Raw genomic sequence first — 13,905 nt, 5'->3', positions numbered from 1 at the left:
TGAAAGGATCCCAAACTGCCTTATCAAATATGGGTCAAACCCTGCCCTCCTTGCTTATGCAAACTCCCTCTGGTATAAATAGGGCTGTCTGCCTGACTAGGCAGCACAAGATTTGACTTCATACATAAATGTGAATTATGCAGCACTGTCTAACATGCAAGGCTAGTAGCCAGGGAAACATCTGGTACCCAGCATGCAAGACAAAAATGTTGAGACTCAGGGTAGGACTCCATGGAAACCATTCTGCTCTTTCAAAAAGTGCCACATCATCTTTAGCATCCAAACTGAACAGACTGGACGAGTAGGGCAAAATCTCACATGACAGATTTAAAAACTCAAAATATACAATGTTGAAGGACTGGACTATCCAAATTAAAAACATGGCTCTAGGCACTGAACAGTCTAATGACTTGATTACAATTTGTTTCCTCCATCCTCCCTCACTTTATGGCACATTTTATTTGCAATATTTGTCTACATTTCAGCAAAGTAATCAAAAATCCCTAGGAACAGTGTCATTATCTTTACCGCATTTTTTGTTTTTTCAGACCTTGCTTTAAAGATTACAAACGATTAAAGATGGCAAACTTGCTTTGTGATGACTGCAGCTTGAATGTAAGGATGGCAGAAAGGACTGTTAAGCCATGAAAGAGATCACTGAAAGTAATTCCCATGCCCGGAGGGTTTTAACAACAGGTTATGCAAATATCCACCGAGGATGGTTTAGATAATGCTGATCCTGCCTGGAGCAAGCGGAATGAACTGGGTTAGCTTTCAAGAGGGACAAATCATAGATTCTTTGTTTTTATCTCTTCCAGGGCTTCCTCCAAGATCATCGGCAGTCAATACATCTTTCTGTGCCCTCTTCTCCACTGGCATAACAAAAATTGTCATGCTTTCTCTCAGTATCATTTCATCACAGGGTTAAATCACTACTATTTTAAGTGCTTTAAGATCCTTTAGGGTTCTAAATAAGCACTGTAAAACTGTTTGAGAAAAAAATTAAAGGAAGTAACTGAAGAGAGAAATATAAGACATCCTGCCACCAATGCTCAGTTAATTATCCAGTGCTTAACTCATTTTTTCTTTCCCAATTTTCTGGATTTGTTACAGAGTTGTTTCCTCTCTGGTCACTACGGCTGCTGCGAACTGGCTGTTCTATTTAAGCCCTGCCTCCAAAGCCCGCCTGAAGTAACCTGGCTGGGCAGGACGAAGCAATCTCGGGCTTACTGACAGCAAAATGGTAAGTTGTATGAAGTCTATCTTCCTCTTCGTATCAGCACATGCTACAAGGATATTTTACTAGCACTTTCAATACAAGCAGCTCTCTCTTCCAAGGAGAGAATCATTCTTTTATGGACTCTTCATTTTCTTCCGAGTTTCTGCACGTGGCATTGCACTTTGTGACAGTAAATTACTAGCGTTCAACCTTCCCAGCTCATAATCGTTATTTTCCAAGCATGCCATGCTGGTCATTACTAACCAGCTTCCCTAACGTGCTTCCAGCAACACAGCCCCAAAATACCACTGCTTCATTAGGCTCTATCAAAAGCAAGGTGCGGCTATAAACTACAGGGCAAAGACTATGGGGGAAAATAGCTGCCTTGGGAGATGCAGTCAAACAGCTTCCCCTGGAAGAGCATCTGAACTGTGCGATGCAGATTATTGCAGGAGATAGGTCATTTTCTCAGTGCTTAGCAACAGCAGCCACTGGGGTAAAAAACAGGTCAGCATTTTATCGGCATTACCAAAGGTATGAGGGAGGACTTAATAGCCCGGCAGCCTTTTATGTCCCAGCGCAACGGCCTGCCCGTTGGGCGCAGTCAGCAGGGGCACACTCATTACCGTCAGCTGCTTACGGCTGCTCCTGGGTGGGGAAGGGCCGCACCAGGGCAGCTTGCTACGGCAAACCCCTGCCAGCCGGCCACATTAATTCACACCAGACAAGAAACACCGCTATTACTCAGAAGCTTCTGAACCTCTCTATTTGCTCAAGCAAAATGGAGCATATAAACAAACGAAGAAGGAATGACAAATAGCTGACACGCACATTAATAGCTGTCTGCTGTTACACCGTGGGGGAAGAGCAATGCCTGCCTCTTTTAAGGACTGCTGGTGGAGGTGCCTGCTCTCTGCCGAGAGCAAAGGCAAAGGTCAGGTCACGCTCCCAGCACAGGGATAGCCTAAACGTTTCAAACCAAGCTAGCTCAGGTGCTGCCAACCGATGCACAAACTGTTCCCCATTTACAGTACACCAGGGATAAAACAAGCCCCCCTGAACTTCACTGGCACGAGCTGGTTTCCGCAGGAGAGGTTTGTTGTCACCTGAAGGTGAAGCAAGCTAGCGTGCAAGACTGCCCGAGCTATGCTGGCAGCCGGGCCGCAGCGTGCCCCTAGGCCTGCCGGCAGGGAGAAGGCAAAGCCAGTCTCCCGGCCTTGCCAGAAGCTCCCAGGGCCTCAGGCCGGGCTGCGGTCACCCCTTCTGGGACACGCTGCACAAACGCGGAGACTTTCAGGGAGGGGATAAGAGCTTTTTAACTGAGACTGCACAATCGCGCAAAAGGGGTTCAACAGGGTTGCCGGGACTCTCTCCATCACTCACAGCCTCTGCCTCGGGCAGACACGAGCGGCAACGTTGGAGAGCAGAGGGAGGACCAGCCTGCAGTCTCCTTGCGACTGAGACGTTATCTCAGCTTCACACAGACAAGGAAGGGCTGATAAGCTTTTCCTATCTTGCAAAGTGACCTGAATACCTTCTTTTAAAAGCCATCCATTTCCAGAAAGCAGAACAACCAGTGAGCATTTATCCAAATTCTACAACAGCTAAGCATAAGGGTCACTAATCTCCTTTCTGAATTAAAATAAACAAATAAACACAAACAATTTTAATAAGAAAGCACATATCGTTTGGTGACTTCTAAGTGGTATCTGCTGTTACCTGCAGACAGGAGAGACATTTTACAGTTTACAGTCATTTCCCATTAATATATTGTTATTATTTCAACCAAACCTATTGAATTCCCCAAATACAGCCATCCTCAGAGAATGGTGTATAACAGAACAAACCTGAAGCAGCACACATCCAGCCAGCGACCCCTGACAGCCTCCTCAATGCAGAAGCCAGCTCAAACCCACCAAATCCCATCCTTCCCCAAGCCCTGAGTAAATAAACCTACCCTGCAGAATATCACTGAGGCCAGTATATGCAATCTTTGGTTGTCTAAGCAATGTTTGTTTATTATAGCTCAACAGAAATCTTCCATCTCAATTTCTTTTCCAGTGAAAAAGCATTTTACACAAAGTTTATTTCTAATTATACCGTAATAACAATGTTTTTATTTTGCACTGAGGCGATAAGAAATCCATATCCTACCGTTTTCTCAGTCATCCTGAACTGAACTATTTGATTTTGTTAAACAGAATGGTACTACTGCCCGCTGACGTTTAGCGCGCGGTTGACTTGCAGAGCTGTTGGGTGGAGGTCAGGCACCTCGCGGCCCTGCTCTGCCCTGCGGCTCCACACCTCGCGCGGCACCCGGGAGCGCCGGGCAGAGGGAGGCCGCAGAGGACCGGGGCAGAGCCGTGGTGATACAGCTCCACAGCAAAATCCAGCTGACAGAGGTGAACGAGGGTACGAGACACCTGAACTACCATTTTCATGACTCTCAGATCAATGCTGCACCCAGGCAGCACAAAACCCTTTATAAAAACTGATCAAAAACACCAATCCAGAACAGTTTCATATTTTGGAATATAGGATTTTCTCAACTTTACATTTCTATTTTAGCTTAAATTCAAAATAATCTTTTATATTTTTTGTTTTTTAAACACCAAAAGAGAGTCGAGTGGAAAAATGTCATTGCCAATCCGCATCGTCTTGTTTACAACAGAGACTGCCGGCACCCGGGGCATAGCCTGCAACTGCCTCTCGACGGCATGGGCAGATACAGCTTCTAAGAGCTGGGGCTTGAAGCACTGAAGGATTTAAAAGATCGAACAAGCATAACAATAACATTAATTATTTATCTGCATTGCCATCATGCTTACGAGGCCATGTCAAAGACAGATCAAGGCACTGTTATGTTAAAGTCATTAAAAAACACGATAGGGAAAAAACAGATTTTAGTTAGAAATTCCCAGCGGATCTCTCAGAATATCCGTGCAGGTGCCTGCTCCTCCCTCAGGGGGTATCTGTTCCGAATATACACACTTCCACACTAGCTGGCATCTGAAAGTTAAGCTCCAAAGAGACAGCATGTTCACAGGACATTTCCTTAACAGATTCAAAAACAAACAAACAAAAAACCCCCCAAAATCTTTCAATCTTTATGATTTAAACCCCAATACTCCCGAGAGGCACTCTGCATGCTAGCAACCTCTGCAGATCTGGTTTGTTTTTGTTTTGTTTTTGTTTTTTTGTAATCAATTCCAACATGAAACAAAGATGAAAGCTGGCTTTTGATTTTCCACGGTCTTGACAAATATTAAGAGAACAACAGGCACGGGACATACATCAAAACACCCTGCATCTTAGATGTTCCTGCAGTCGGCCACAGACCGCAGCCCTCGCTGCTGCGCGCTTGCCCAGGATCCCTGCTCTCGGGCTCTGCCCCCGACGCCTCGCACGGCTCCCTGCGGCATTCCCTGGGCTGCTACCTTTGGAATCTCTCTAAGCACATCCAAATTACAACGAAAATTCTTACCAGTGTTTCGGTTCTGGGAGAGACAGACCTCAGATCCTGTGCACAGTGTTTAGCTCTGGAATGGCTATTCAGATAATATTGCAGAAATACTGGATTTATGAGCGTATCGGTATTGATGTATGCATAACAACAAGCTTTTCCTCCACAAATGGCATGACTTTGTTGTTTTATTCCACTGTATTTCTTGGAAAGGAGACTACTTCTAGTTTTAAGAAATGCATAAATGCAGATGACTGGCTAGTGAACAGTTTTTTAATGCAACTTTTTCTTTTTTTAAATTTTGTTCATTCCTCTTCCATGTATTATGCTGTAAGAATTCACCTCGAACGTAAAGCAGGATGACGAGCTCTCCGACCGCGGGCTGCCTGCAGCCCTGAACAGGTTACCCAGCCTTGGAGCTCGCTTTGCCGGCCCTCGCGCCAGGGACCCCGCTGCGAAGGGCTGAAGGGCTGGAGCAGGCGCTCTCTGCTCCCCAGCCCTTCTCCACCCTGGGCTCATCCCATCCCATCTCATCCTCTCTCATGATGGATGGCATGGCCTGTGAGTACAGGGGTAAGGCCCGTACGTCACGTTTTGAGGAGAAGCCACGACAGTTAAAAACATGTTTATTATAGGAAAGACCAACCTCTAAGTCACTTGGATATTATCTTAAGCTTCCATTTTAAAACAGGAAAAAGCTGATGCTGACTCACACTAGCAAATACATATTCAGGATCTTTTCCTCCAAGTGAAGTAAGAGACTACTTAGTATGAGTAGAGACAGAAAAATTATTAAATGTTGCAGTGTCTGCCAGCTCAGGCGCTAGCCTGGCTTTCCGATGGGACTAGAGAGGAGCCTTCCAGAAAACTGAGAACATATTTATTATTTACGGAGCCCTCAAAGTGCAAAGCCATTACTTTCAACATGCGCGGGCACCCTCCCACACCGACAGTATTTTTATTACGCTCATCTCGCTTTCCTTTGTGTTCTGCTTACAGTGGTTTCTTTTTCAGTTAAAAATCCAGTCTTTTTTCATGTTGAGAGCAGGGTTTTGTTTTTCACTCCATCTTTAACAGTAGCTGTTGTGAAGGGAAACCCCCAGCAGGTTCCCATTGTGCTGGAGCAGGATGCGTCCTGGCTTGAGTCCCAGTGCAGAGATGCTAACCATGCCTAACGCTTGTTGTGGGGGCAGGCAGCGGCCTCGTTTTAAGGGATGAACTTCTGTTACTTCCAGTTGGAAACGTGTTTAACAAAGCTAGTTTTGCAGCAGCATGAGATGATCTGAGAAAACGAACAACATTTTTGCTTGTTTTGGTAAGGGAGAAATACTGCAACTGAGAGCATTTTTCTTAGCAGTAGGCCCAGTTCTGATGGGTACCAAGTACTATACTAGAAAATGGGGGTCCTCAGCATCTCTTAGTCTTTGTTCCTGTGTTAATTTTGAGTTTTCCTCCAAACAATTGTACCCTCATTCACTGATGAAATTTTATTTCAATTTAGTTATAGAGGCCAGTTAACAGCAATATCTAAACCATGTGAAATAAATGATCTTCGTGGGGAGACCCTTCACCCCCATTCTCCAAGCAGCTGTATCCTTCATACCCTCTTTACTACCTCACAACTAAACCTATATTACAGAATTTCGCTTGTACCTTTTTAATTAGACAGGGGGCTGGTTGCACTAAACGGGAGGATGATCTGTTCTCTGTGCAAACGACTGCGGCTGTCCTCATGCTTCACATACCAGACTATCCTACGTGTTTTTTCTGATAAGAATGTGACAGCCTGGGGCCAACTGCTATCTGCAGTTCTGCGGCTAATTATCCTTCAGAGAAATGCTTTGGGGATCACAACCGTAAACACAACCACAGGGCAACAAGAGCAGCTCCATTCCTGCTGCCTGACAGCTCCAAGGATAAATCCTTTGGCTAGGGAAGCCAGCTGTTTGGAATATGACAGCAGCATGAGAACTGATTTAATTATTGGCCAAAAATAAAATAAAATTCCCTCTAATTGTTTGTCCTATTATGCAACTTAATCATCACCTTTCTTTGACCATATTCTTGTATTGTACACGATAACGCAGTCAAAATATTAACTGGCCCTGTTCAAACTACGTAACTATGATCAGTTTTCCACAAGTTAATAAATACCCTGGTTTCAGACGGGGTGAACCCCCTCTTCCTGGTCACAACAGTGGAGACCAAAACCCCTTACATTAGTGCAAGCATTGCATCTGAAACTATAATTAACTGTACCTGCAACAGCGGAGGCTCTGACCCTGCGCGGTAGTCAACCTGAATGTGCAGTCACACAGTTAAGCAGTCTAAAAGGAAATCTAAAAGATGAATTTTAGATTCAGCTCCATCTTTCTAGAAATCCTACTAAAACAGCATCTTGACTGAAACAGGAAAACATCCAAGCAAATAAAGAAATCTTTCCTTGTTGGACCACATGGCTAGGTAAGTCTCCGACATGCAGATTTAGTATATAACATTTTCAATACTGCTTGCAACGCTCTACCTGTTAGTCTGTCTCAGCCAAATACCGACTGTGCTACTCACTGTTACTGCTAAAAAATAAGGCAACTGTATTTAAGCACTAGATTTCTGAAAAGGACCCAGAAATGGCAAGGCTGATAAACACAAGAACATTTCAAAATTTCCAATACAAGAGCTATTTATTATTTCTTTTAACAGCATTAAGAGGTCTATAGTGAGTTGCTTGCTTGTTATAACACACAGTAATCTGCTGTGAAGCTATGATGCAGCTTTCCTGCTGTACAAATTGTTCAGACTTTACAAAAGCAGTCACCTTAAAAAGACTATAAATCTAGTCAGCCCTATATCTCTTTAAATGCCTGAATGACTGATTCCTAAGAAAATTCAAAGACAGGATGGAAATGAAAAGCAACTGTTATTCTTTTGCTTTTGTACAAAAGACATGTGATTTCCAAGACACAAAAGACACAGAATTAGACACCCAGTTCTAAGTGGGAGACCTTTCCCTAACACCCACATGTTATGGGGATGTTATATTCAATGTTACACATTGAAAAACCCCCTCAAGCTACCATCTCGGTGTTATTTATTTGTTACCGCAAACACTAAAGGATATTAACAACAGACACAGCCTGGATTAACCAGCATTCCAGCAAAACCAACATGTGCCAGCCCAATAGCAAACACCCAAACTGGCAGCAAACCAATCTCACAGGGACGACATCCAAGCAGCAGGTGAGGGTGAGGGTCTACTCAACTTGGAATACGCTTGGCAGGTTGCACAGGTGAGGTTTTGAAACACATCAGAAGTTTGATGGGGCAGCTTCACCTAAACAAGTTATGGAAACATTTGCTAGTATGGATGTGCTAAACTAGTAAGACTAAAAGCTTAAGCCTTATTTTCCAGGACTACAAATCGACGTACATCTGCTCAGCATACACTACCCAACTTTCTGAGCATGTATGAACAGTAAATGGGGAAATGTATTTCCTTTTAATGGGGAAATACAGTTCCTTTAGTAATGAAGAACTTGGCCTATATTTCAAATTTACAGGCTATCAGAGTGCCCTGTGTGAAAAGATGAATGTCAATAACATGGTAAATTTGGACACACTTTATTCGAGACCATAAACCCAATGATATTGAGCCAGATTACTCAAGGAGTACAGTGTGACTAACCAGCCAGAGAAGCAGACCCTTTGTGGCCAGCTCACATGTATAATCTATGAAAAGGATCTGATATACTCGAGGGCAACTGATCTGAGCATCTAAAATTCAAGTTGCAGATTCCCCACTCTGACAGCCTCAACCTGTGGAAGTTTATTTCCAACTCCGGGAAGAAACTCCTGGGTCTGTACTGACTCATCTCTCACCCTCTGCAGTTTTCCCATCATACACTTACAAGCATAAAATAAATCACTGGCTTTCATAACTGCTACCACAGTCGCAGAGAGCTAGAGAAGGGCTGGATGTGCTTAGAGGGTTTCTTCTTAAGTTTATATACACCTCAAGATAATAACTCTCTCATGTGTCAAGCTAGATGAGATGCTATTGATCTAATCGTGTTATTTTTCTCTCAGAAACTGAGCACCCAACGAGCATGGAGATAAATTCAGTGCATCTCAGGCTCAAATTTAAAGTCATTTCCATGTCAAAGTCCTATTCTTCAGATCACTGAATGAAGACATCGATTATGTCCTTCAGTTCACTGCCTGCTCTCTTTGCATCTGACTTTAGAATTAACATCTAGAAAGGAAAGGAAAAAATTCAGCAAACCTCCTCAGAAGGTTTCTTAAACTGTACTTATTTGTCTATAATTTCAGATACATCATCTCTGAAGTTAATCACAAAAAACAGTAGTATGAAACTGAATCAGATAATATTGCTGAGAGAGAGATTTTATATAGACAAAATAAGCTCTTTGCAAAAAAATTTATGTAAGTATACTCCAATCGGATGTAGTAAGGTGGAAGCTAGTGGTAAGAAGGTGGAACTAAGTGCAGGTCAGTGCAAGCATAATGCACATAAATAGTCCTTAAACATATTATAGTAAACAAGCTATATAAACTATAGACAGCTACTTAACCTCCTATGGAACCAGCTAAACTATTAAGAACTTTCAGGACAGAAAAGTTAGATATGAAGTTAAAAGTTAACTGCTATGCTTCTACCTTACTATTTTATGCCTGCTTTTGAACGTATCCATATAATTCTTCAACACAAACCAAGTCTGCCTGAAAGTTTGAAGGAATTTAACTTGAAAGATCATTTGAGGATAACTGGCTAAGCCATTTCTGAGGTGGAAATAATACACACACAAACACCAATTTATTCTACATGCAATTCAAATCCTGCTTGTAATTAAAGTTTATGCTTTTGTAGACTTGAGTAGCTACTTTATTTTAGAAGCTTTTGATACTCTGTTCAGGACCCTTACACCTATATCCACCTACACACCTGTATCGGTTTGTAATTGCCAATTTTACAGGTTTTCTAACAGGAATTACAACCTCTGTCAGAAGCAAAGAACCTCTTCCAACACACCCACCTGAATAATCTGTTAAAGAAAATCTCCGGCTGGGAAATCCATACAGCTCATGTCAGATACAGGATCTGAAGGGTCAGCGGAAATTATCTAAAGAGCCCCAAGGTATTGAGAGGACCTCAGGAGCAAGATTTGCACCACAGCACATAAACCTGGTAAGAGTCAATTCTGCAGATGTGGTTTAGAGGCATCACGTGAGCTTTATGGCAGCAATTTACCTTAAGGAGCCAAAGGTGTAACATTTATTGAACACCCTGTCCTGACACCTCTGGGTAGCTCTGCTGTGAAATATAGCTGCCCTGGTAGGATGAGAAGGAATCAAAGGAGCCAGTAAACCTAAGGGCTGAAGCACTTCCCTGGAGCCAAAGACTGGCTGAGGCAGTTCTGGTTGTTCAGGAGGAGAAAAACCTGGCTAGTGCTTCTCTTTAATGCACGAGGACATTTGCACACAGGAGAGGTAACAGCTCTCAAAAGCAGTAGCTAAGCAACTTGCCAGAGACAGTTTTAAGCTTGGTCCAGGGATGTATACGAGACTTATCGAGGAACAGCATCAGAGACTGTTCTGTGGCTGTGGTGGCTCGACCACGTTCTCCCCCTGGAGCTGAACCTCCCTGCTGACCATACTCTGCCATATCTTCTTTTCCATTTGATTCTTCAGATGGAACGGACACGACCCAGGAAATCCAGATCCGTTCTATAATCTAACATTTTACTGTAAAGCACCAAGCAAGGCACCGCAAACAGAACAGACATTACGCACAGTGTTGTTTGCCATCATTAGAAATACTGAGGAATAGCTGTCTTCCTGCCCCGGCTGTGATGCTGTACGACGTGGGCAGTGGTACAGTGCGACCCGCAGGGCAACAGCAGGGCTGTTCGCAGAACCAGCCCTCAACCTCCGGCCTTCCCGGCGTGCCCTGTTTGTCCTGCTCCTCTCTGGTCCAGCACTGACATTCACTGCGGCTTGGAGCCGTGTCCGCGTGAAACCAACGTGGCACAGAAACTTTCGCCAGGTCACTCGGTGGCGGTGTCGATACGAAACGCACTCAACGTCACGCGTGGCAAACCTAAAGCAGTTTACAAAGAGAGTGTGTTTTGCTCCTCGCCCTGCATGTGCCAGGTTTGAGAATCACCCCAGACACCAATAAGTAAATTGCTTTTTACCAGCCTAAGCACCAAATTCAGGGAGCAAAAACTGTACCTCAGATAAAGCCCTGCAATCGCTATCAGCGGTTTTAAACTAGAATCAGGCACTGGATCTAGATGCCCCGTTCTGTCTGGGGACAGAAGCAGGACTCTAGGACTCCCCCGGGACAACTGCTGCCCTTCTGGCCCGCATTGGTACAGTGCCTAGCTCGCTGGCGTCTTAGCCTAGGATCAGGATGTACACGTGCAAACAGGATGAAAACACTACCTAAGAGAAGAGCAGCTAAGACTGAGAACAGTCGCAATCGTATGGGTTCTTTGAGATGATCAGAGGGAAAGAAAACGGGACGTGGCTCGTTTTCCTTCTTAAAGTGAGAAAAAAATGAATATACACATAGGCCACTGCAGAGTAGACGGTGCCATTTTCGCACAGTCACTTGGCAGTTACAGGACTGAACTAGGGTCTTGCCACTTTCAAAGGCACCTGAACTAAAAGCTCTGAGCCGCCGGGAAACTCTGAGGAGCTGCACATCAACGGAGGGACTTCTGATTTCTGACAAAAAGAAAAACAGAAGTATTTGAACAACTTCCTTCACCTTAACCAGACCTAATTGTTTATTTTCATCTGGAAATTATCACACTGTTCCTCACGGTCAGAATGAAGAACGTTAGGAAAACACATCATTGTTTACTTGAAGAAGATAATTATACTTCCCTAATGAATTAACATTTTCCATAATGGGCTAAAAAGGCTTTACCTTTAATCCTGTAATAAACACAGATTTAGAATTAGTTTTTAGTTCAATCATTAAAGCGCAGACCAGTTTACTCTAAATTTACAAAAATAAGCTATAGCCAACAGTACCACCTACCAGCCCCACGCAGTAACCTCCCCTGGCACTCAATGACGGGAGCAGCCATTTGTGTACAGCGTTACCTAAAGACGTCACTTCTGACTAGCAAACCCACAGTGTAAGCAAGCAACGAAGGAGACCTTGTTTCTCACTGACCCCTAAAACATACGCAGTAGCTTCTAGGAGGCTCACCTATATATGGAATAAGAAGTCGAATTTGCCACAGACGACATCTACAAGAGAAAAGTTACCAAACAAACATACCCGGTACCCCTGCCTCGCAGCCCTGCGCCATAGCTCAGCTCGCCCCATTTCAGACAGATCCTGTCTCTTCAGCAAAGCACGGAGCGGACGCTAAGCCAGGGACCGGTGCGAAAGGCTGCGAGGCGGCAGGCAGGGCCCGGCGGCAGCACAGAGCCGGGGCTGGGCGCTGAGCGGGCTGCGCTGCCGCCACCTCGCTCGCTGGCTCGCCTGCCCCGGCCGGCACGCACGAGCAGGGCGCAGAGAGCAGCAGCAGCCGCCACACTGCTCGTCCCAGAGGCTGAGGGTACAGCGTTAATGGAAGCGCGCAAATAACATCCTCGAGACTCATCTTCTGCCTTCCTTTAAAAACACGAGTCTGATCAAGTACCATAACATCTCCAACTCTAACAAAATCTCCTCCTATAGGAGATAAGAACTCCCAATATAAACATGTTTGCAGTTTTGCAGTGACTGCTGGAAATGAATTTACAGACAAGAGGGGTAAAGCCAGCGACTGACCAGACTCTCCGGAGAAGACCACTTGCAGGGGGAAACAACAACCCAGAGTTGTGGTGATGAGTAAAGAAACAAAGCAAAAAAACCCATCACACGCGTTTGAGAGAGCTCACAGCAGTATTTTTTCAGAGCACAGAAGAATTGCGAAGACACAAATTAGCCAATAAACTGCTGCGTATTTTCATCCATAATAGCTCTGACTAAAGAAAACACTGCCATAACTTTTCCCAGCCTTCAAGAGATACCTCATTTTTTACTTCTCCAAAGCTTCTGCAAAGCTCGGCACACAAAAAGGACTTTGCTGGGAACCCTGCAGTTCAATCCCACAGAAGAGTAGCATGGAGGACGTGCGCGTGTGTGTGTTTTTAACCAACACGAGCAGCGCAGGCGGCTGGGGAGCCGCAGCGCCTTCCTCGGGGAAGGCCCTTTCACAGCAGCGTGCCCCAGGGAGGAAGCTTTCAGTCACCCGGGGCCACCCCGGCCGGCCAGAGGGTACGTGTGCACCTCTTGGCAGGTCACCGCTAGCACCGCGGCAGCAGGCTCCTTTCTCAGTCTTAATACCAAACTACAGATCAATCAATGAGGTTATTTGATAAACATACCTTAAAAACATAATTTCAGCATTTTTTTTCCCATAATGTATAAGATTTGCTAAAATATTTCAGTTAAGAAAATCATGCCACACACGTTCAGGTTACTTAAGGCCCCGATCACAGAACGAAATATCACAAAGTGTTTCTTTAATTTCCGTAAGGGTCCTCAGCAGAGCACCCTGCGCAGGCGGCAGGGACGCGCCAGGACAGGGTGCACAAGTAACGCCGGGCACCGTCTGACCACCGCCACCGCCCACGCCGCGAGCCAAACGTCAGAACACAAAACCCACCAGCGGACCTCGACGTACCGCTTCCTACAGCCAGCTTCGTTTCATACGATCAAAGACTTAAAATATTAATATAAGAAAGCAGAAATTCAAATTTTACTCTTATTTCGGAATCTACAAGCGCTTACTTGTTCGGGAAAGCATTCACCCTCTTCCACTGCCATTTTCTGTGGCCAAATGTGAAACCTGATGACTCAATTAGTTAACGCTTTGGACACCGCACCATTGCTAAAAATAGCAGCCTGAGGAAGTGCTGGCTGTTTTTTTCCCCCTGAAGAATTAAGCCCAGTCACTTGTTAGACTTCCCCTGACCATTTAAATGGCAAAGGACGAGCGACTGTAAGACTGTTAAGTTAGTAACAGCGCGCGTCCCAGGATTCCCGGCTGGCTTACCGTATTTGCAGCCTCCAATCATTCCCGGCGTATGTAATCGTGATCTGTAGCATACCCAAAATAGCTGCCGAATCAGCTGATTAGAAAGCCACCGCTGCTTGGACTCGCTCATGAAACGAGCTTTTGTCATTGTGCTTATCAGC

General features: G+C 44.7%; 1 protein-coding gene across 1 annotated transcript in view; it reads right to left on the bottom strand.

The window, feature by feature from the left end:
* Positions 1-13,905, bottom strand: part of ANK3 (ankyrin 3) — a 354,620-nt gene that overhangs the window by 147,938 nt on the left and 192,777 nt on the right. The gene's annotated exons all lie outside the window — the stretch shown is intronic.

Source organism: Dromaius novaehollandiae, chromosome 6 (assembly GCF_036370855.1).
Source record: "Dromaius novaehollandiae isolate bDroNov1 chromosome 6, bDroNov1.hap1, whole genome shotgun sequence".
NCBI classification, from domain to species: Eukaryota; Metazoa; Chordata; class Aves; order Casuariiformes; family Dromaiidae; genus Dromaius; species Dromaius novaehollandiae.
The sequence above is the reverse complement of the archived record's forward strand: the minus strand, read 5'-3'. Positions and strand labels throughout refer to the sequence as shown.